The sequence below is a fragment of the Bombina bombina genome, chromosome 3, assembly GCF_027579735.1.
Source record: "Bombina bombina isolate aBomBom1 chromosome 3, aBomBom1.pri, whole genome shotgun sequence".
NCBI classification, from domain to species: domain Eukaryota; kingdom Metazoa; phylum Chordata; class Amphibia; order Anura; family Bombinatoridae; genus Bombina; species Bombina bombina.
The window spans coordinates 625,555,889-625,578,342 of NC_069501.1; the positions used below are offsets into that span (position 1 = coordinate 625,555,889).

Here is a 22,454-nt window from a genome sequence, read left to right on the forward strand (position 1 = left end):
TAGAAATGAAAATCTTTCTGACAGAGGTCAGGAAGTCAAGACTGCTGAATACTTGCTGAGTTCTTCATTCCATTCCTCGGCCTTCCGTGGCTCAGTGCATGGAAGTAATTGGTTTAATGGTAGCGGCAATGGACGTAGTCCCTTTTGCCCGAATTCATCTCAGACCACTGCAGCTGTGCATGCTCAAACAGTGGAATGGAGATTACGCAGATTTGTCTCCTCAAGTACAAATGGACCAGAAAACCAGAGACTTTCTTCTCTGGTGGTTGTCTCAAGATCACCTGTCTCAGGGAATGAGTTTCTGCAGACCGGAGTGGATCATTGTCACGACCGAGGCCAGTCTGTTAGGCTGGGGTGCGGTCTGGAACTCCCTGAAGGCTCAGGGACTATGGCCTCGGGAAGAATCTCTTCTTCCGATAAACATTTTGGAGTTGAGAGCGATATTCAATACGCTCCAGGTGTGGCCTCAACTAGCGGAGGCCAAATTCATCAGATTTCAGTCGGACAACATCATGACTGTAGCGTACATCAATCATCAGGGAGGAACAAAAAGTTCCCTAGCGATGAAGGAAGTATCCAAGATCATCAAATGGGCGGAGGATCACTCCTGCCATCTTTCTGCAATTCACATCCCAGGGGTAGACAACTGGGAGGCGGATTTTCTAAGTCGTCAGACTTTCCATCTGGGGGAGTGGGCACTCCACCCGGAGGTTTTTGCTCAGCTAACTCAGCTATGGGGCATTCCAGAATTGGATCTGATGGCGTCCAATCAGAACACCAAACTTCCCCTTTACGGATCCAGATCCGGGGATCCCAAGGCGGCATTGATGGATGCATTAATAGCGCCTTGGTCGTTCAGTCTAGCTTACGTCTTTCCACCGTTTCCTCTTCGGCTAGTAGCCAGAATCAAACAGGAGAAGGCTTTGGTAATTCTGATAGCGCCTGCGTGGCCACGCAGGACTTGGTATGCAGACCTAGTGGACATGTCATCGGTCCCACCATGGAAACTGCCATCGAGGCAGGATCTTCTAATTCAAGGTCCTTTCAAGCATCCAAATCTAGTTTCTCTGAATCAATTATAGACACTCTGATACAGGCCAGAAAGCCTGTCACCAGGAAAATTTACCATAAGATATGACGGAAATATCTTTGTTGGTGTGAATCCAAGGGTTACTCGTGGAGTAAGATTAGGATTCCAAGGATATGGTCTTTTCTCCAAGAAGGATTGGAGAAAGGTCTGTCAACTAGTTCCTTAAAGGGACAGATATCTGCTCTGTCTATTCTGTTACATAAGCGTCTGGCTGCTGTACCAGACGTTCAGGTGTTTGCACAGGCCCTAGTCAGAATCAAGCCTGTTTACAAGCCTGTGGCTCCTCTAGGGAGTCTAAATTTAGTTCTTTCAGTTCTTCAAGGGGTTCCGTTAGAACCTTTGCATTCCATAGATATTAAGTTTTTATCTTGGAAAGTTTTGTTTTTAGTAGCCATTTCTTCTGCTCGAAGAGTTTCTGAATTGTCTGCTTTGCAGTGTAATTCACCCTATCTGGTGTTCCATGCAGATAAGGTTGTTTTGCGCACCTAACCTGGTTTCCTTCCAAAAGTGGTTTCTAATAAGAATATTAACCAGGAAATCATTGTTCCTTCTCTGTGTCCTAATCCAGTTTCTAAGAAGGACCGACTTTTACACAATCTTGACGTGGTTCATGCTTTAAAAAAATTTTTAAAAGCATCTAAAGATTTCAGACAAACATCATCCTTATTTGTTGTCTATTCTGGTAAGAGGAGAGGTCAGAAAGGTTTGGCTGAAAAGCATCATCCGTTTGGCTTATGAGACTGCGGGACAGCAGCCTCCTGAACAAATTACAGCTCATTCCACTAGAGCTGTGGCTTCCACATGGGCTTTCAGGAACGAGGCTTCTGTTGAACAGATTTGTAAGGCAGCGACTTGGTCTCACTGCATACATTTGCCAAATTTTACAAATTCGATACTTTTGCTTCTTCGGAGGCTATTTTTGCGAGAAAGGTTTTGCAAGCAGTGGTGCCTTCCGTTTGGGTTACCTGACTTGTTCCCTCCCTTCATCCGTGTCCTATTGCTTTGGTATTGGTATCCCACAAGTAAGGATGAATCCGTGGACTGAATACACCAAGTAAGAGAAAACAGAATTTATGCTTACCTGATAAATTACTTTCTCTTACGGTGTATTCAGTCCACGGCCCGCCCTGACATTTAAGTCAGGTTCAAATTTAATTTATAATAACTACAGTCACCACTGCACCCTATGGTTCTCCTTTTTCTCCTAACCGTCGGTCGAATGACTGGGGGGGCGGAGCCTGAGGCGAGCTATATAGACAGCTTTGCTGTGTGCTCTCTTTGCCACTTCCTGTAGGGATTGAGAATATCCCACAGGTAAGGATGAATCCGTGGACTGAATACACCGTAAGAGAAAGTAATTTATCAGGTAAGCATAAATTCAGTTTTTTCTTTTGGGGGGGGGGGCTTTGTTATTTTATTAGGGGGCTTAGAGTAGGTGTAATTAGCTTAAAATTGTTGTAATATTTTTATTATGTTTGTAATTAATTTTTTTATTTTTTGTAACTTAGCTTTTTTTATTTTTTTGTACTTTAGTTAGTTTATTTAATTGTATTTATTTGTAGGTATTTCATGTAATTAATTTATTGATAGTGTAGTGTTAGATTTAATTGTAGATAATTGTAGGTATTTATTTAATTAATTTATTGATAGTGTAGTGTTAGGTTTAATTGTAACTTAGGTTAGGATTTATTTTACAGGTAATTTTGTAATTATTTTATCTAGGTAGCTATTAAATAGTTATTAACTATTTAATAGCTATTGTACCTGGTTAAAATAATTACAAAGTTGCCTGTAAAATAAATATTAGTCCTAAAATAGCTACAATATAATTATAATTTATATTGTAGCTATATTAGGGTTTATTTTACAGGTAAGTATTTAGCTTTAAATAGGAATAATTTATTTAATAAGAGTTAATTTATTTCGTTAGATTTAAATTATATTTAACTTAGGGGGGTGTTAGTGTTAGGGTTAGACTTAGCTTTAGGGGTTAATACATTTATTAGAGCAGCGGTGAGGTCCGGTCGGCAGATTAGGAGTTAATACTTGAAGTTAGGTGTCAGCGATATTAGGGAGGGCAGATTAGGGGTTAATACTATTTATTATAGGGTTAGTGAGGCGGATTAGGGGTTAATACATTATAGTAGTGGTGAGGTCCGGTCGGCAGATTAGGGGTTAATTATTGTAGGTAGCTGGCGGCGACGTTGTGGGGGGCAGATTAGGGGTTAATAAATATAATATAGGGGTTAGCGGTGTTAGGGGCAGCAGATTAGGGGTACATAGGTATAATGTAGGTTGCGGCGGTGTACGGAGCGGCAGATTAGGGGTTAAAAAAAATATGCAGGGGTCAGCGATAGCGGGGTCGGCAGATTAGGGGTTAATAAGTGTAAGGTTAGGGGTGTTTAGACTCGGGGTACATGTTAGGGTATTAGGTGCAGACTTAGGAAGTGTTTCCCCATAGGAAACAATGGGGCTGCGTTAGGAGCTGAACGCTACTTTTTTGCAGGTGTTAGGTTTTTTTTCACCTCAAACTGCCCCATTGTTTTCTATGGGGGAATCGTGCACAAGCACGTTTTTTCAGCTGGCCGCGTCCGTAAGCACCGCTGGTATTGAGAGTTGCAGTGGCGGTAAATATGCTCTAACGCAGCCCTTCTGTGAACTCTAAATACCAGCGGTATTTAAAAGGTGCGGGGGGAAAAATACACGCGTAGCTAACGTACCCCTTTGGCCGCAGAACTCTAAATCTAGCCGTTATTTATTAATCATGAATTCGTATTTTTTATTTTTATTTGATTCCTCTTCTACTAGCAAATGATGTAAGGGCAAATAGAAATCGCTCAGCTATAATAACATTAATATTAATAATAATAATAATAATAATATTACACTACAGTGCTAATTATTACAATAATTTTCAAGTAATTATTTTATTTTTATTTTTTTTATATTTTTTATTGAGGTTGCAAAACAAATACAACAGACAAATTATGTCAGAGTTCCAAGCATAAAAAACCCCCCATAAACATAGTCTCCAGATAATGACATCTCAAAGTAAGAATACAAATATTGCCTATGAAGACAAATAAAAAGTGAACCTTGTTTTCTCTTGCAAGGTGTATTTAGTCCACGGCTTCATCCTTTACTTGTGGGATATTCTCATTCCCTGCAGGAAGTGGCAAAGAGAGCACACAGCAGAGCTGTCCATATAGCTCCCCCTCTAGCTCCACCCCCCAGTCATTCTCTTTGCCGGCTCTAAGCACTAGGGTCTCTCTACGGGAGGGTAAAGTGAATGTGGTGTTAGATTTGTAGTTTTATATCTTCAATCAAGAGTTTGTTATTTTTAAATGGTACCGGTTTGTACTATTTACTCTCTAGCAGAAAAGTGATGAAGAATTCTGCTGAGAGGAAAATGATTTTAGCATGTTGTAACTAAAATCCACTGCTGTTCCCACACAGGACTGAGGAGTACCAGAAAACTTCAGTTGGGGGGAACAGTTTGCAGGCTTGACTGCAATGAGGTATGTTCAATCATTTATTTCTAGACAAGACTGAGATAATGCTAGAAGACTGACAAGATCCCCATGTGGGGAGGGTAAGCTATGTTCTAAGACTTAGTATAGAATTGAATGCTTACATGACAGGGCTAAATATGCTGGTTGACACTAATGCAGGGCAATTGATTATTTATTTAAGAAATACTCGTTGGAGACACCTTTTTAAGCACTTTGGAGTGTTTTGCTGGGGTTATTATCCACATGGCATAAATTTAGTCACTTAGAAGTGATTTTTGTAGGCCTCACAACTCCGGAGTGGAGTGGGAGGGGCCTAATTTTGCGCTTCAGATGCGCAGTTAAAATTGAAAGGCTGTTTCATGCTGCTTCACATGGAGGGTCCAGCTGCTGATTGAGGGCCTAGAAGAAGCTTTATTCCCCCAAAACTGATCCCTAAGGGCAGGTAGGGCCACAGCAGTAAGCTGTGGCAAGGTGCTGTAGTTAATTAACCGGTTGTTGGCTTTAGGCTGCTCCGGTTTGGGCGTTAAGGAGTTAATCGTTCTGAAACTTGCTGTGCAATTATATTAAAGCCTTAGGTACATACTGTGAATTTTTTTTCAAAAGGATTGGTGCATTTTTCACTGTTTTGTAAAATTGTGTGCTCTTTTTATTTCTTAAAGGCACAGTAACGTTTTTTCAAATTGTGTTTTTTTTATTTGATTAAAGTCTTTTCCAAGCCTGCTTGTGTATGCTACTAGTCTGTTAAACATGTATGACACTAAGGAAAATCCTTGTTCAATGTGTTTAGAAGCCATGGTGGAACCCCCTCTCAGAATGTGTCCCAATTGCACTAATATGTCTATACACTTTAAAGATCATATTGTTGCACTTAAAAGTGTGGCCCTAGATGATTCTCAGACTGAAGGTAATGAGGATAGTCCATCTACCTCTCCCCATGTGTCACAACCAGTTACGCCCGCTCAAGCGATGCCTAGTACCTCTAGTGCGTCTGCCCCTATTACATTGCAACAACTAGCGACAGTCATGGATAATTCCCTTGCGGCCTTTCTATCCAAACTGCCAGTTTTTCCTGCAAAGCGCGATAGCTCTGTTTTAAGAACAGATTATGAGCAGTCTGAAGCTTTGGTAGCCTTATCTGATGTACCCTAACAACACTCCGAAGTGGGGGTGAGTGATTTGATGTGTCAGTATATTTATGAAAATCTTAGTAGTGCTATCCAAATAATATATCAGTTTATGGCAGGGTTATAACCAATACAAATAATAATTTTCCTTAAAAATAGAAACCCTTAATCCACCATGCATCTACTAGACCATACAATTAATATAAATATCTGAATTATTTTATTTAGTTAATATCCATAAACATATTGAAATATATTTGCAATAAAAGGAAATTAAATAATATTATATGCGTTTCAAAAATATTTAAATATGCTATGCAAAATTCATACACGCTTATATTAAAAACCAGCCTTATTTATAAATCTTTTAACATCCAAACAGTACAATTTTAAACTGTGCTCTTAAGCAATAGGATAATATATATATTCTGTTATTTAACTGCAATTTATCCTAATACAAAATTAACTGACAATATCAGAACTTATTTAAACAATATATATAGGCTGTGAAATGCTAACTTGAAAAACACTGCTTCTTTAAATCTATTAAATACAAATTGACTATGCATATAACTTATCTTACAAAATCCAGAAAACTGTATCTTTAAACTGCAGTGACTCACATGTAATTAGCAGCCCTTTTCTTATACTTTATATATACGTTACCAAAATGATATTCAGCTTCAAGATTTTTCACACCTCATATAAAATAAGTGTAATTGCAATGGAAGAGTAGAAGTATGGCCCACTTTGATTTTATAGTTTGACTGTGTCCCACGCAAAACAGTTTCAGTCAGTTACAAAACTCAGCAGCCAGTCCCTTCTCCTTTCCTGCATACAACTATATAGTGTAATCATTGGTGTGAAATATGGGTGGCCCTTCGAAACCTTGTCCCTCTATTGGATAACTGGAATATCTCATATTTAACAGCCAAAAGGCTTTCTGGCTGCAGTTCTCCCATGGCAACACCGGGTGGCAGCATTACAATTAGACAGCACAAACAAATGCAGCATGACAAAAAAAAATACAGCTATACATTTAAACATCTTTCTTTAAAATATATAATAACTACCATCATTTTCTTCATATTAATAAGTTTGCAATACCAATCGCAGCTGGGTAATATCATATTACCTCTCTGGTCATTTTGATATGAGACATTTGTCTAACATTATTTATATTGTATTATATTAGTTTATACTGCCAATTATTCTGAAATTAATGGCATTTATATATTCTAATATGTTTTCTTTCACTTAATATAATATGTTCTATGTCTCCGACAATTTCTGCATATATGAATTGATGCCTGCAGTAGAAATGGAAACAATGATTAGAAATGATCTAAGCATTCATATGTCTATGGTCTAACTGAAATAAAATTAAGTATTATTAATCATTTACTTTTAGGTCCACAAACATCTATTTATATTCTTAAAAACACAGAGGTTATTAAACATTTTTGACTGACTAAAACAGTTACCTCCCAGCTTAGCAAATACCCATGTAATAATAGAGAATTAGACAATTTCCCAAATTTCTATATTTAATACATTCTGGGGCATGCATTCAAAGAGAGAGAAAAAAAAATGTTTATTTGTTATCTGTTTTAATGAGTTTCAGAGTCACACCTCAGCATCTGTCTTTTGTTTCCCAAGGCCTTCACTGCCCACATGGGGTCAATCCACAAGTAGTTGTAAAAGTCTTAATACAGCATATTTCCTGTTGAGCTAGAAGTGCAGATGTGTATTTGATGTTTGTGGATAACTAACACCTATGTGCATAAAAGCTGTTTCCCTATGATTCTGATCAGTTCTAAAAGAGTATTTCAGACATTTAGTCTCCATATATTTTGTGAGGTGTCGCCTATCTGACAATCTATCCTCTTAATTTGCCTTTTATGACTCATCCTGTCTCAAACTGTAAGTTGATTATAGCAAATTTGGTATGGGCCTCATGTTCCATTGTATCAAAGTGCTGTCATTTAACATTGGTTCCCAGGCAATCATACAGAGGTTCCTGAAACTGTGTTAATTTTAAGTTCCTTGATAAATTATACAATTGCATAATTTAGCATATTGAGTGTGTGAGATCTCCTGTGTAATTGAAGAAGTGGGGGAGAACTGAATCTGTCTGAAGTCAGTTCTGAATGCAATGAGTTATTTTCTACTGATCAGTGAACATATCTGATCAAAGATACAGATTTATTAATCTTGAAATATATGATCAAAATATATATTTATTAATCTCACATATACCTTGACATAAGTCTGAGGGAGAAATTTCCGACTCAGGAAAGGTTTCTCATCAGGCAGAGTCAGATTCATTAGCATTTAAATTTAAACTGGAACACCTCCACGTATTGCTCAGGGAGGTATTAACCACTCTGGATGATTGTGATCCTATGGTGGTCCCAGAGAAATTGTATAAAATGGACAAGTACCTAGAGGTCCCTGTATACACTGATGCGTTTCCGATCCCTAAAAGGGTTGCGGATATTGTTACTAGGGAGTGGGATAGACCAGGTGTGCCTTTTGTTCCCCCCCCTATTTTTAAGAAAATGTTCCCCATAACTGACCCCAGGCGGGACTCGTGGCAGACGGTCCCTAAGGTAGAGGGGGCTGTTTCTTCACTTGCTAAGCGCACAACCATACCAATTGAAGATAAACAGGCCAAAAAGCCTGCAGCTGCTACCAAGACAGCATGAAGGGGTAGCCCCCGATCCGGGACCGGATCTTGTAGGGGGCAGACTCTCTCTCTTCGCTCAGGCCTGGGCAAGAGATGTTCACGATCCCTGGGCATTAGAGATTGTTACCCAGGGATATCTTCTAGAATTCAAGGACTCCCCTCCAAGGGGAAGGTTCCACATTTCTCGTCTGTCTACAGACCAGACAAAGAAAGAGGCGTTTTTACGCTGTGTAGAAGATCTACATACGATGGGAGTGATATACCCAGTTCCAATTGCAGAACAAGGTCTGGGTTTTTACTCAAACCTGTTTGTGGTTCCCAAAAAAGAAGGAACTTTCAGACCAATCCTGGATCTAAAAATTTTAAACAGATTCCTCAGAGTCCCATCATTCATATGATCCAGGAAGGTCAATATATGACTACCGTGGATCTAAAGGATGCGTACCTGCATATCCCTATCCACAAAGATCATCATCAGTTCCTCAGGTTCGCTTTCCTAGACAAGCATTACCAGTTCGTGGCTCTTCCATTCGGTTTAGCCACTGCTCCCAGAATTTTCACAAAGGTGCTAGGGTCCCTTCTGGCGGTTCTAAGACCGCGGGGCATAGCAGTGGCGCCTTATTTGGACGACATCTTAATTCAGGCGCCGTCTTTTCACAGAGCCAAGGCTCACACGGAGATTGTATTGGCCTTTCTGAGGTCTCACGGGTGGAAGGTGAACGTCAAAAAGAGTTCTCTGTCCCCACTCACAAGGGTTCCCTTCCTAGGAACACTAATAGATTCAGTAGAAATGAAAATATTTCTGACGGAGGTCAGAAAGTTGAAACTTTTAACTACGGCCATCTGTAGCTCAGTGCATGGAGGCAATCGGATTAATGGTAGCGGCAATGGACATAGTCCCTTTTGCTCGGATACACCTCAGACCACTGCAACTATGCATGCTCAAACAGTGGAATGGGGATTATGCAGATTTGTCTCCTCAAATTCAGTTGGACCAGGAGACCAGAGATTCTCTTCTCTGGTGGTTGTCTCAGGACAACCTGTCTCAGGGAATATGTTTCCGCAGGCCAGAGTGGGTCATTGTAATGACCGACGCCAGTCTGTTAGGCTGGGGTGCGGTCTGGGACTCCCTGAAAGCTCAGGGCTTATGGTCTTGGGAAGAAACGCTTCTCCCGATAAACATTCTGGAACTGAGGGCGATATTCAACGCTCTTCAGGCATGGCCTCAACTCATCAGATTTCAGTCGGACAACATCACGACTGTAGCTTACATCAATCATCTGGGGGGAACAAAGAGTTCCCTAGTGATGGCGGAAGTAACCAAAATAATCAGGTGGGCGGAGGATCACTCCTGCCCTCTCTCAGCAATTCACATCCCAGGAGTAGACAACTGGGAGGCGGATTTTCTAAGTCGTCAGACTTTTCACCCGGGGGAGTGGGAACTCCACCCGGAGGTATTTGCCCAGCTGACTCAGCTATGGGGCACTCCAGAATTGGATCTGATGGCGTCCCGTCAGAACGCCAAACTTCCTCTCTACGGGTCCAGGTCCCGGGACCCCAAGGCGGTATTGATAGATGCTCTAGCAACGCCTTGGTCCTTCAATCTGGCTTATGTTTTTCCACCGTTTCCTCTCCTCCCGCGTCTAGTCGCCAGAATCAGGCAGGAGAAGGCTTCGGTGATTCTGATAGCGCCTGCGTGGCCACGCAGGACTTGGTATGCAGACCTAGTGGACATGTCATCTGTCCCACCATGGACACTGCCAATGAGGCAGGATCTTCTAATACAGGGTCCGTTCAAGCATCCAAATCTAGTTTCTCTACGTCTGACTGCTTGGAGATCGAACGCTTAATTCTATCAAAGCGTGGGTTCTCTGAGTCAGTTATAGATACTCTGATTCAGGCTAGAAAGCCTGTCACCAGGAAAATCTACCATAAGATATGGCGGAAATATCTTTGTTGGTATGAATCCAAGCGTTACTCATGGAGTAAGATTAGGATTCCCAGGATATTGTCCTTTCTCCAAGAAGGATTGGAGAAAGGTTTGTCAGCTAGTTCCTTAAAAGGACAAATATCCGCTCTGTCTATCCTTTTACACAAGCGTCTGGCAGAGGTACCAGACGTTCAAGCGTTTGCTCAGGCTTTATACAGAATCAAGCCTGTCTATAAACCTGTGGCTCCGCCATGGAGTCTAAATCTAGTTCTTTCAGTTCTTCAAGGGGTTCCGTTTGAACCTTTACATTCCATAGATATTAAGTTGTTATCTTGGAAAGTTTTGTTTTTAGCAGCTATCTCTTCTGCACGAAGAGTTTCAGAATTATCTGCCTTACAGTGTGATTCACCTTACCTGGTGTTCCACGCAGATAAGGTAGTTTTGAGTACCAAGCCTGGTTTTCTTCCTAAAGTTGTTTCTAACAAGAATATTAACCAGGAAATAGTTGTTCCTTCTCTGTGTCCTAATCCTTCTTCGAAGAAGGAACGTCTGTTACACAATCTTGATGTAGTTCGTGCTTTAAAGTTCTATTTACAAGCAACTAAGGAATTCAGACAAACATATTCCTTGTTTATTATCTATTCTGGTAAGAGGAGAGGTCAGAAAGCGACTGCTACCTCTCTTTCCTTTTGGCTGAAAAGCATCATCCGTTTGGCCTATGAGACTGCTGGCCAGCAGCCTCCTGAAAGGATTACTGCTCATTCTACCAGAGCAGTGGCTTCCACATGGGCTTTCAAAAATGAGGCTTCTGTTGAACAGATTTGTAAGGCAGCCACTTGGTCTTCACTGCATACTTTGCCAAATTTTACAAATTCAATACTTTTGCTTCTTCGGAGGCTATTTTTGGGAGAAAGGTTTTGCAAGCAGTGGTGCCTTCTGTTTAAGGTACCTGTCTTGTTCCCTCCCTTCATCCGTGTCCTAAAGCTTTGGTATTGGTATCCCACAAGTAAAGGATGAAGCCGTGGACTGGATACACCTTGCAAGAGAAAACAGAATTTATGCTTACCTGATAAATTACTTTCTCTTGCGGAGTATCCAGTCCACGGCCCGCCCTGGCATTTAAGTCAGGTAAAAAAATTTTTTGTTTAAACTACAGTCACCACTGCACCCTATGGTTTCTCCTTTTTCTTCCTAACCTTTGGTCGAATGACTGGGGGTGGAGCTAGAGGGGGAGCTACAGGTATACCCCGCTCATACAGCGGGTTAAGGACCGGAGCCCCGCTGTAAAGTGAAAACCGCCTTAAATGAGACAAGGCAGTTTTAGATTTCTTTTCAGTGTTTAAAATCCTGAAAACATGTTTGAACTAACATATTATTAGGGGTGCAATAGTGCTATGTTTAGTTTAACACTAGCACAGCAAGTATTCAATTAGTATTCAATAAATACCGTACCTGTAAAATAGTGACAATTACTGTAGTAAAATTTGCCAGACTATACCACTGAGACACAGATTGCACTTCAATGCTATAAACAGAGTGAACTAAGCATAACAAAATGGTGCCAGTCACTTTTCTCGCAATCTCACAATGATTTACAGCACTGTTTCAAAATCCTTGGAGGTTGAACTTCAGCTCCACAAAGCGCTGTATTAGCGAATCGCTGTAAAGTGAAGCGCTGTAAAGTGAGGTATACCTGTATATGGACAGCTCTGCTGTGTGCCACTTCCTGTAGGGAATGAGAATATCCCACAAGTAAAGGATGAAGCCGTGGACTGGATACACCGCAAGAGAAAGTAATTTATCAGGTAAGCATAAATTCTGTTTTTTTTTTCCCTATTAAGGTGTATCCCCTTAGAATATAGTAAGATATGAGATGAAAAAATCTCCCCCAGAGGTATATAGAGGCCTCTCTTGGACCCCCTAAAGTAGATTTAAGACATAATGGGGGACTATGGGGATATTTTATAAAATGATAATTAAGCAACATTATGTACAGTGAGCTGAGCATATGGAGTAAATCTATAGAAAGGATCCTCAAGCATGAAAAGCTATGTTACCCATGTGAGGAATACAGGGTAGTGAGCTTGTTAAGCTAAATCTAGTGTAATGAACATTTAAACAGGTAGAGTACAAATAATAGTCTAGATTAAATTAGTTGTCACTCTTAGATATAGATATCCAGCTCTGAAAGAACCGTGGGACTGTCTGGTTTAATAGGTTACTGGGCTAAAGGACAAGGTACTATAGTAAATTAGGGTGCACGTTATTTAGGCACTATTGGAGTGTAATAACTCAGTTAGCAGCTTAATGTTGAGCCAGGCACGTGAAGGACATGTTAGATAAAAATTAAAAATTAGGTAGGGAATAGGCCTGGAATTAATTAATGAGTCAGATAGATGTAAGTTTGCAAGTTTTAACTATCTTTAAGCTCATCAAGTAATATGGAATCCAGGGCATGCTATCTATTTGCCTGTTACACTATCCTGAGACAGCCATACTGGAACAGTTTCTTGTAACTGTTAAAGCCTCTTATGTGCTAGTGACATTAGATATGGTTAATATATAGCGTAGTACCTCACATCTTTTAATATCTATAAATAGAATAAGTAAGGAATAAGTTTAGGATTAAATATTAAGTTGGAGGAAATAAGCTTTCTATATTTGCATAGCCTTGACAATTCTAGATAGTGTGTTCTCTAATACTCCATTGGGTATTATGTCTTTGTTAAATAGAATATTAGGGATCTCCAAATTACTAGAACATTAAATGGAGATAAAGTTGGTATATTAAAGGGGTTAACCTGGTATAAAACCTACTCCATATGGAACTAAAAACACATTATATAAATGAGGCTTTATGCGTATACTATGACGTTAATAATCTGACAGCTAAGCAAACGTTTCTATTGGGAAATAAGTACAGAGGTGTCAGTAAGCCTCAGACCCTTATTTTGAGGTTAGTGGAGGAGTGAATACATTAATACAGTATAGCATTGTTGACAATCCACCACCCACTCACTATAAGCCTCTCATATACTAATCAATTCCAAATTCAATATGAGTTACAGAATGCAAAGAACGAAAGCACATAATACACATTTTTTAGCAATAGAATTGTCCAGAGTTACACTAACATTGGCAATTAATCAATAATACTAAGAGTGTTAATTCGCAATATATAAGCACTCAAGGTCACAGTAAAGCAAATGGCTTATAAGTATCCATTAGGGCATAAATATGTGAGAAGATTTAAATTTAATATCTGTATCTGCCTGATATAATTCGCTGGCTGCTTCAATAAGTCTCTGGCCTACCACAAGCCTCTAATATTCTAGCCCACTCCTTAACTCCAAAAAATTAACATGAGTTATATATGAAATTAACTGCACCTCAGAGAATATATACAGAAAAACTAAAACAAAAAAAAAACGAGTGTCTCTAGAATACAGAATAACTCGTCATGTGACACATGAGCAAGTCCCAGGTCTGGTGGTTAACTAGAGGTTTTAGATGCTAGTTTTTACCCCACGCCAGTCCTTGATGTAGATGACGCAGTAGAATTTAATGTCGACCCCGTTTTCCCTGTGGTCACTAGTCCGCCATTCAATAAGCTGATCATGTCTGTCCGTAACCTAGCAGCTAGCGACAAAGGTACCCTAAAGAATGGCATATCCAGCAGAGGTGATCTCTTTTCTGTGTCATAACTTAGCTGCATCAGTGGCGCTGTCAGTAAAGCTCCAACATGTGCCACAGCATCTTCAGGTTCCATAGGTATTTGAGACTCTCGACCGGGTGTCCCACTCCCCAGCAGAGTCACAGTGGGTGATTTTGGAGACAGGGTAGCGTGGTCATCTGTATCGGTCATCTCTATACTGAAATGGGTCTTAGATTTCTCTGGCAGGTCAATAAGGTAACGGCTGTTGGTGGTCTCCCAGATTGAGACGTACTGTCGATCTGGCCCAGGGGGTTAGCAATTATAGGCATTGGACAAAACGAAAGTCAGTTCCTGTTCTAGTGCCCAAAAATGATTTTGGAGTGTTTCCAGCACTGACGTTTCCCATCTTTGCACTATAGCCGCCATGTTTAGCACTAAATGTGTAGCTCAGTGTATCTTCGAGCTCCCTCTTCTCTATGGTAGTTCCAAGAGTGTTATCCTCAAGGGTTATATGTGGTTGCAGGCTTGATTTCACATGCAGGTTGTAGCAAGATAGCTTCTGCTATTTTACCCGGATTACCGGGGGGTTTAGGTAGAGGTCGGTCTCAGAGCAGGCAGCAGCTGTATCCCTCTCCTTCACAGTACCTCAGAGCTGAGGAGATAAAAAAATCTTCACAACTGGAGATTCAGTGTTGATAATAGAGGCAGAAAAGCCAAAAATGGATCTTGGATGGTTGTTATTGTGAGTGATATACAGCCGATATATCAGCTCAACCTCTCAGACACTGAGATAAGCTGCCATCTTGGTCGCTGCCCGGAAGCATCCCCCAAGTAATTATATTTTAACTATATATATATATATATATATATATATATATATATATATATATATATATATATATATACAGGTTAAACTCATCCGTATCAGTTCCAATATGTTTAAGATTTGCTCAGTGTTGATTCAGTCCTTAACTTAAATTTGCTCTGGAATTTACTTTAGTCCACCTTTAGTCAGTTCAATTTAGAAATAAAGGTCACATGATCACAAATTAACCAATAGTTATATGGTGGGTGTTATAAATTGTACTGTTTTTTAACATGAAGGCACGCTTATGATTAAGACAGCAATGTCAGGCGTGTTTTCGCCATATTTTATTTGTGAATAATAAAGATTGACCTTTAACCTTTGGAAGAGTGCTGACTTTATCCATTTTTTATGCTTTATATATATATATATATATATATATGTGTGTGTACAAATTTACATATACGTATATACACATATAAACACATAAAAACATATGTATACACACAAATATATATATATGTGTGTGTGTTTGTGTGTGCACTGGAGCCCTTTGCAGTCAAATACCTGAAAACATGAAAAAGCATTTTTATTCAATATTAATATTTAATAATTGTTTTAACTAAGTACTTACCATAAATATTTCACATTCTGGCGCTCTTCACCTAACGTAATATGTTCTAAGTAGTTTTTAATATATATATATATATATATATATATATATAAATATTTATATGTATAGGTATAGATATATATTTTACCACAAAACCATCATATATCCTATAATATAAAAGGCCAAGTGTGTTTGTTCGAAGCTGTCATGCGCTGGTCGGGCATGAAGGGGTGTGGCAAGGTGCGGTCACGCGATAGAGAGGGGAGAGAGATAGAGAGGGGGCAGAGATAGAGCGGGTGAAGAGATAGAGAAGGGAGAGAGATAGAGGGGGAGAGAGATAGAGGGGGAGAGAGATAGAGAGGGGGAGAGAGATAGAGAGGGGGGAGAGATGGAGAGGGGGGAGAGAGAGGGGGGAGAGAGAGAGAGGGGGAGAGAGAGAGGGGGGGGGGGAGAGAGGGGAGAGAGAGCAAAAGAGAGGGGGGAGAGAGAGCAAAAGAGAGGGGTGAGAGAGAGCGCAAAAGAGAGGGGGCGAGAGAGCGCAAAAGAGAGGGGTGGAGAGAGAGCGCAAAAGAGGGGGAGAGAGAGAGAGTGCAAAAGAGAGGGGGGAAGAGCGCAAAAGTGAGAGGGGAGAGAGAGCGCAAAAGAGAGGAGGGGAGAGAGAGCGCAAAAGAGAGGAGGGGAGAGAGAGCACAATAGAGAGGGGGAGAGAGCGCAAAAGAGAGGGGGGAGAGAGAGCGCAAAAGAGAGGGGGAGAGAGCGTAAAAGAGAGGGGGGAGAGAGAGCGCAAAAGAGAGGGGGGAGAGAGAGCACAAAAGAGAGGGGAGAGATAGAGAGCGCAAAAAAGAGAGGGAGAGAGAGAGCGCAAAAGAGAGGGGGAGAGAGAATGCAAAAGAGAGGGGAGAGAGGAGGGGAAGAGAGCGCAAAAGAGATGGGGTAGAGAGAGAGCGCAAAAGAGATGGGGGAGAGAGAGAGCACTAAAGAGAGGGGGAGAGAGAGAGCGCAAAAAAGAGGGGGGAGAGAGAGCGCAAAAGAGAGGGGGAGAGAGCGCAAAAGAGAGGGGGGAGAGAGCTCAAGAGAGAGGGGGAGAGAGAGAGCTCAAAAGAGAGGGAGCAAAAGAGAGGGGGGAGAGAGAGCGCAAAAGAGAGGGGGAGAGAGAGCTCAAAAGAGAGGGGGGAGAGAGAGAGCAAAAGAGAGGGGAAGAGAGAAATAGAGGGGGAGGGAGAGAGCGAAAGGGGTGGGACTGCTGTACTGCAAAAAATGGCCCGTGTGAACGGGCTTTAGGACTAGTATATAAATATTTAACAATAAAAAGAACATATGCTTCTATGTGAAGAACATTGGAATGTGAATATTTATCATTAATTTCGGTTTAGCACTCTTGAATAAATGCGGTCACGCAAAAAGCCAAAATAATGCTCCACTCATAATCTAGCCCAGGGGTGGGCAACTATCGGCCAGATTTTATAGAATACATCTCCCATGATGCTTTGCCAGTATTATGACTGAAGGAGCATTATGGGAGATGTAGTCCATAACATCTGGAGGGCCGAAAATTGCCCACCCCTGATCTAGCCCTTTAGTGGGCTGCAGCAAAAACAAAATGTATTCACATTTTACAGACAAGAGGCCAATCATATCAGGTAGTTGTAATTTCTATGATAATTACCTGTCATCTGGGCGATCAAAAGGTCATGTCTGTGTGGGTGTTTGACTGCTTAATTGAAATTTTGCACTCTCCTCTTTTTCATACTCTCTACATTTCTTCATTTTGTGGGCCTGATGATTGAAAACTCTCCGCTCAGGTGAGATGAACTAAAATGATCCTCCAGCACTGCAAGATTCCTAGTAACATTTTCAAAAGGCAGATTTTGCTATTCTTCTACAAGGAGCAGTCCCTGCCTTTCTGTAAGTGAAGGAAAGAAAAGCCCAGTGCAACATAGCACTACTTGACATGACAGTTCTGCTGCATTTTAAACTTTTGTATTTTATTTGACTTTACAGTTCAGATTAAATTGTGTTACTTTTAAACTTTGCACTTTCTATTTTGTATTTTATTTTGTATACAGCAGTGTATTTAAGATTGTGATTTTATCAATTCTGATTAAGTTTTCACAATTTATGTGTAACTTAAACAAATTAGGATCATACTGTATATATTTGTGTGTGTATATTTTACAAATTGCACTTTGTATTTCTTCTATTTAAAATAAAACTGAAAAACTGTCAGCATCAGATTCCCAAAGAGCTTCATTACTTTTTATGGGCCAGATAATCAAACATTCTCTAGTTTAGAGGGAAATTATCATGGAGACTTCACAGAGGCTGAACTATTAAGAAAATTGATGGAACCTGGAAGTACAAGAGAGATGCCTTCTATAGAAAGTAATAAATCTTTCTGGGATATACAATTCCACATAGGACAGAGAGAAGGTAACTGGAGAATGCCTGGGGTTGATATAAAGACTCAGTTTGCATCAATTGCAAATTAAACTGAAATGTTTTCACTACAATTTAACTTACTTTTGTCTATAAGTGTATTGTTAATTTTGAGCAAACTTCACCTGCATAAAGTTGGAGAGAGCTCCTGACATACCCTGGGAACTCTGTGTGGGGGTGGGGAGCGCTAAACAATATAGCTGTGAGTAGGACTGTGTTTGGTGATAATTAATTGTATTATCTATTTGTGTTGCAATGTTGTGCCTATAAAATGTTATAATTAACAACTGATGTCGGTAACTAATCAGTTTCTTTTAAACTTGAAAACCTTCTGTGCATTCGTGATATTATTAATTAATACCTTTCTGTACTATACAAATGTGTATACAACTATTTATTAAGTAGTGATAGTGAACTTATATTGGTGACTAATATATTCTTGCTTTTTAAGATTTGCTGAACGTCTGTAATCAGCTCTGTGCTATACACATCTAAGATCAACTTTCCCTTTATCGAATGATAAACAGATATTATAAATTAACACTCCTTGATGTTGGACAATGGGATATATTATCCGTGTATTGATAGAAATGACACTAAACGTATATATATACTTAAAATAGTTTACTTGCATCCATATATATATAACAAAAATGACATAAAATGACATAAAATAAAATAAAATAAAAAATAATAAATTCTGTTATTTAAAATTCTTACACAGATCAAGAGTAGTTTTAGATAACCACCAATGCTTTTTGATGTTAACCTTGTGTGTTAATATCTGTGTCTGACAATTGCTTGTATCCTATGATTCAAAACATTCATATAAAAAACATATATACAATCTTGTATGATCCCATGTGTAAAACTTCATATATAAAAAAGACTGCTTCAAGTTCTAATATTGTATCGAAATCCAGAACACACTTTCTCATATATGCATATATTGATCCTTGAAATTATGTATACAGTTCGTATAATTTGTTACAAAAGTTGTGGCCACAACTGTATTCCTTGAATTTCACTATCACCGAATGACGATAGTATTGAGCAACGGTAATGTTGCACTCCCCCTAACCGGACCTCCGATTGTTCTTACCTCGTTGTGTTACAGGGGTCCTGGGAAGCTGCTCATTACTGGTTTTACCTTATTAAGGGAGGATCAGCGTCTCTCCGTTTGAGAAAAAAGTTCCCAGCGGCTTACTTCCTATCCCTGACGTCATCCGTTCCACGTGACTTGTTTGAGGCCAATAGGGTAACCGGATCGTGGGGGGGAGTGTGCCTCTTTGAAATCTTGGTTCTTTGATTCTCTGGAGCCTTTGTAATCCACACTTGATAGTCATACAAGATTGTATATATGTTTTTTATATGAATGTTTTGAATCATAGGATACAAGCAATTGTCAGACACAGATATTAACACACAAGGTTAACATCAAAAAGCATTGGTGGTTATCTAAAACTACTCTTGATCTGTGTATGAATTTTAAATAACAGAATTTATTATTTTTTATTTTATTTTATGTCATTTTATGTCATTTTTGTTATATATATATATGGATGCAAGTAAACTATTTTAATTATATATACGTTTAGCGTCATTTCTATCAATACATGGATAATATATCCCATTATCCAACATCAAGGAGTGTTAATTAATAATATCTGTTTATCATTCGATAAAGGGAAAGTTGATCTTAGATGTGTATAGCACAGAGCTGATTACAGACGTTTAGCAAATCTTAAAAAGCAAGAATATATTAGTCACCAATATAAGTTCACTATCACTACTTAATAAATAGTTGTATACACATTTGTATAGTACAGAAAGGTATTAATTAATAATATCACGAATGCACAGAAGGTTTTCAAGTTTAAAAGAAACTGATTAGTTACCGACATCAGTTGTTAATTATAAAATTTTATAGGCACAACATTGCAACACAAATAGATAATACAATTAATTATCACCAAACACAGTCCTACTCACAGCTATATTGTTTAGCGCTCCCCACCCCCACACAAAACTCGAACTATACCGCTGATATTGGGAGAATATCAGAATTGGGGTAGCTTTGTGAGCTTAATAGGTCTGACATATAGCTAACACCATACACATTCCTTGCACATACCCTGGGAACTCCCCTGTTCAACCCAGGGAACTGCCCTATCCCTCCCACTCTCTAAAACTGTCAGTTTTCGTTTACAATGGAGCAAATACAAAGTGCAATGTAATTTGTAAAATATACACAGAAATATACAAATATGGTCCTAAATTGCTAAAGTGACACAGAAACTTCCAAAACATAATCATCACTGCTGGATCTAATTCCAAATGTATTAAACTATGAAATAGAAAGTACAACACTTAAATGCAATAATACTGAAAGGACCCAATCTGAAATGTATAGTAACAAAACTCTCATATCTTAAAGTGCTGTATTGTACTGGGCTTGTCTCTCCTTCAGATACAGAAATGAGAGAGATCTTGCAGTGCTGGTGAGTTCCGCTCTTTTCATTTTGAGCATTCAGTGAGTTCAGCCCCTGTGAAATCTGAACTACTATTTATCTTCAAGCTGGAGAGTATTTAAACATCAGGGCCTCTAAGAGGATGGGAGTTCTAGGACTTGTTTAGAGCCTAAGGCATCCCATTTGTATATATATATTTATATATTCCCTAGTCTCAGAAAACATTAAAAGGGCCATTGAAGTGAGAAAAAAAATGACATGCTGTAGTGACCCTGCAACTTTTTATATTTAACCCAGAGCACTGCTGGCCCAAGCGCAGACTGTTGCCGAACCATTCAGCAGTGGGAAAGGCACAGCTGAGTAGTCATAGGTAGTTTCTAACAAATTAGGGTATGTGGGTTTTTTTTTTTCCCATTAGAATGACCCTTTACTTAAAGTTGAAAAAAAATGGATTTAAAGGGGCATTCAACACCAGAATTTTTGTTGTTTTAAAAGATAGATAATCCCTTTATTACCCATTCCCCAGTTTTGCATAATCAACACTGTTATATTAATATACTTTTTACCTCTGTGATTACCTTATATCTAAGCATCTTCTGATAGCCCCTGATCACATGACTGTGACTGTTTATTATCTATTGACTTTAATTTTAGCCAATTAGTGCAGTGTCTGCCACAAGCCATGGGCGTGATCACAATGTTATCTATATGGTTTACATGAACTAGCTCTCTCCTGTTGTGATAAGCAAATAAAAAAGCATATGATAAAAGCCGGCCATTAATGGCTTAGAAATAAGCATATAAGCCTTCGTAGGTTTAGCTTTCAACTAAGAATACCAAGAGAACAAAGCAAAATTGGTGATAAAAGTAAATTCTAAAGTTGTTTAAAATTACATGCCCTATTTGAAACATGAAAGTTTTTTTTGGACTTGACTGTCTCTTTAAGTGTTCTTCACAGAAAATATTGTTAACCTGGTGGCATTATAAAGTAGCAGTATGGGGGCTGTGTTGTACTTTGTAATATTACAACATTGTCTTCTATCTAAAGCACAAATTATTTACATAATTTAACATTAAATTATTTAAAGTGAATGTAAATTTGGCTGAACAAGTGCACGTTTTTAAAAAAAAATTTGATTAAAAACAGGGGCACTTTAATTAATCAAAATTTACATTTCACTCGTGTTGTGGAAATACTTACCTTTTAATCTTGACAGCCGCTGCATCGCTTCCCCCGCCTGTCGCAAAGCCTCTTCCCGGGTCTAAAATGAGGAATCCGGCTTCCTACAATAACGGCATTGAATCAGACACTGATTCCCCTGGGGGGAAGCCGTGATTGGATTATGACCGATCCGTCATTTCTGACGTATGAAGAGGCTTGCGACGACCGGGGGAATCGCTGGAGCGGCTGTAAAGATTAAAAGGTAAGTATTTTCACAACACGAGTGAAATGTCAATTTTGATGAATTAAAGTGCCTTGAACAGGCACTTTATCATCTAAATTTACATTCACTTTAATGATAATTTGTGCAAATAATAATAGCTAATTTTAGTTTAATATTGACTTCAATTTTGTGATATACCCATGAGAAAGGTCCTGGGGAGAACACTGAATTTAAATAATATTTTCAGCAGAGATTTACATTTGGATACTTCATTAGGATTTGAATGCGCAAGAAGGAGGTAACACACTAAGATCTGGCATTAAACTCTCACAAAAGGAAATCCGTCTCCAAAAAAAAGCCGAATGCCACAAGTGGCCGTCTTCTTCCTCATTCAGATCCTAACGAAGGATCCAAATGCACATCCGTAATTTTCTGGGTTTCTAATGATTTTAAGTTTAAATACATAATAATTTCCAGAGACTTATTTAGTATAAATTAATTTAATCACACATTAGGAATTAAAACATTTGCAACATTTCAGGCAATGTATAGTTAGTTGTTTACATGCACAGTATCAGTATAATACTCACTAAATCACATTTTACATTGTCTACCCACACACACAGCTTGTTATCATGGAGCATTTAGAAACTAATATTTTGTCAGTTTATGTTTCCTTAGACAAGTTGCTGCTTTAGCGGATAGTTACTTACTGTCTAATAACTTGTGAACCTGCAACTGTGT

The 22,454-nt window shown here is 39.1% G+C and overlaps 1 protein-coding gene across 1 annotated transcript in view; it reads left to right on the forward strand.

Moving 5' to 3' along the window:
* Positions 1-22,454, forward strand: part of HPCA (hippocalcin) — a 211,219-nt gene that overhangs the window by 142,909 nt on the left and 45,856 nt on the right. The window lies entirely within an intron of this gene.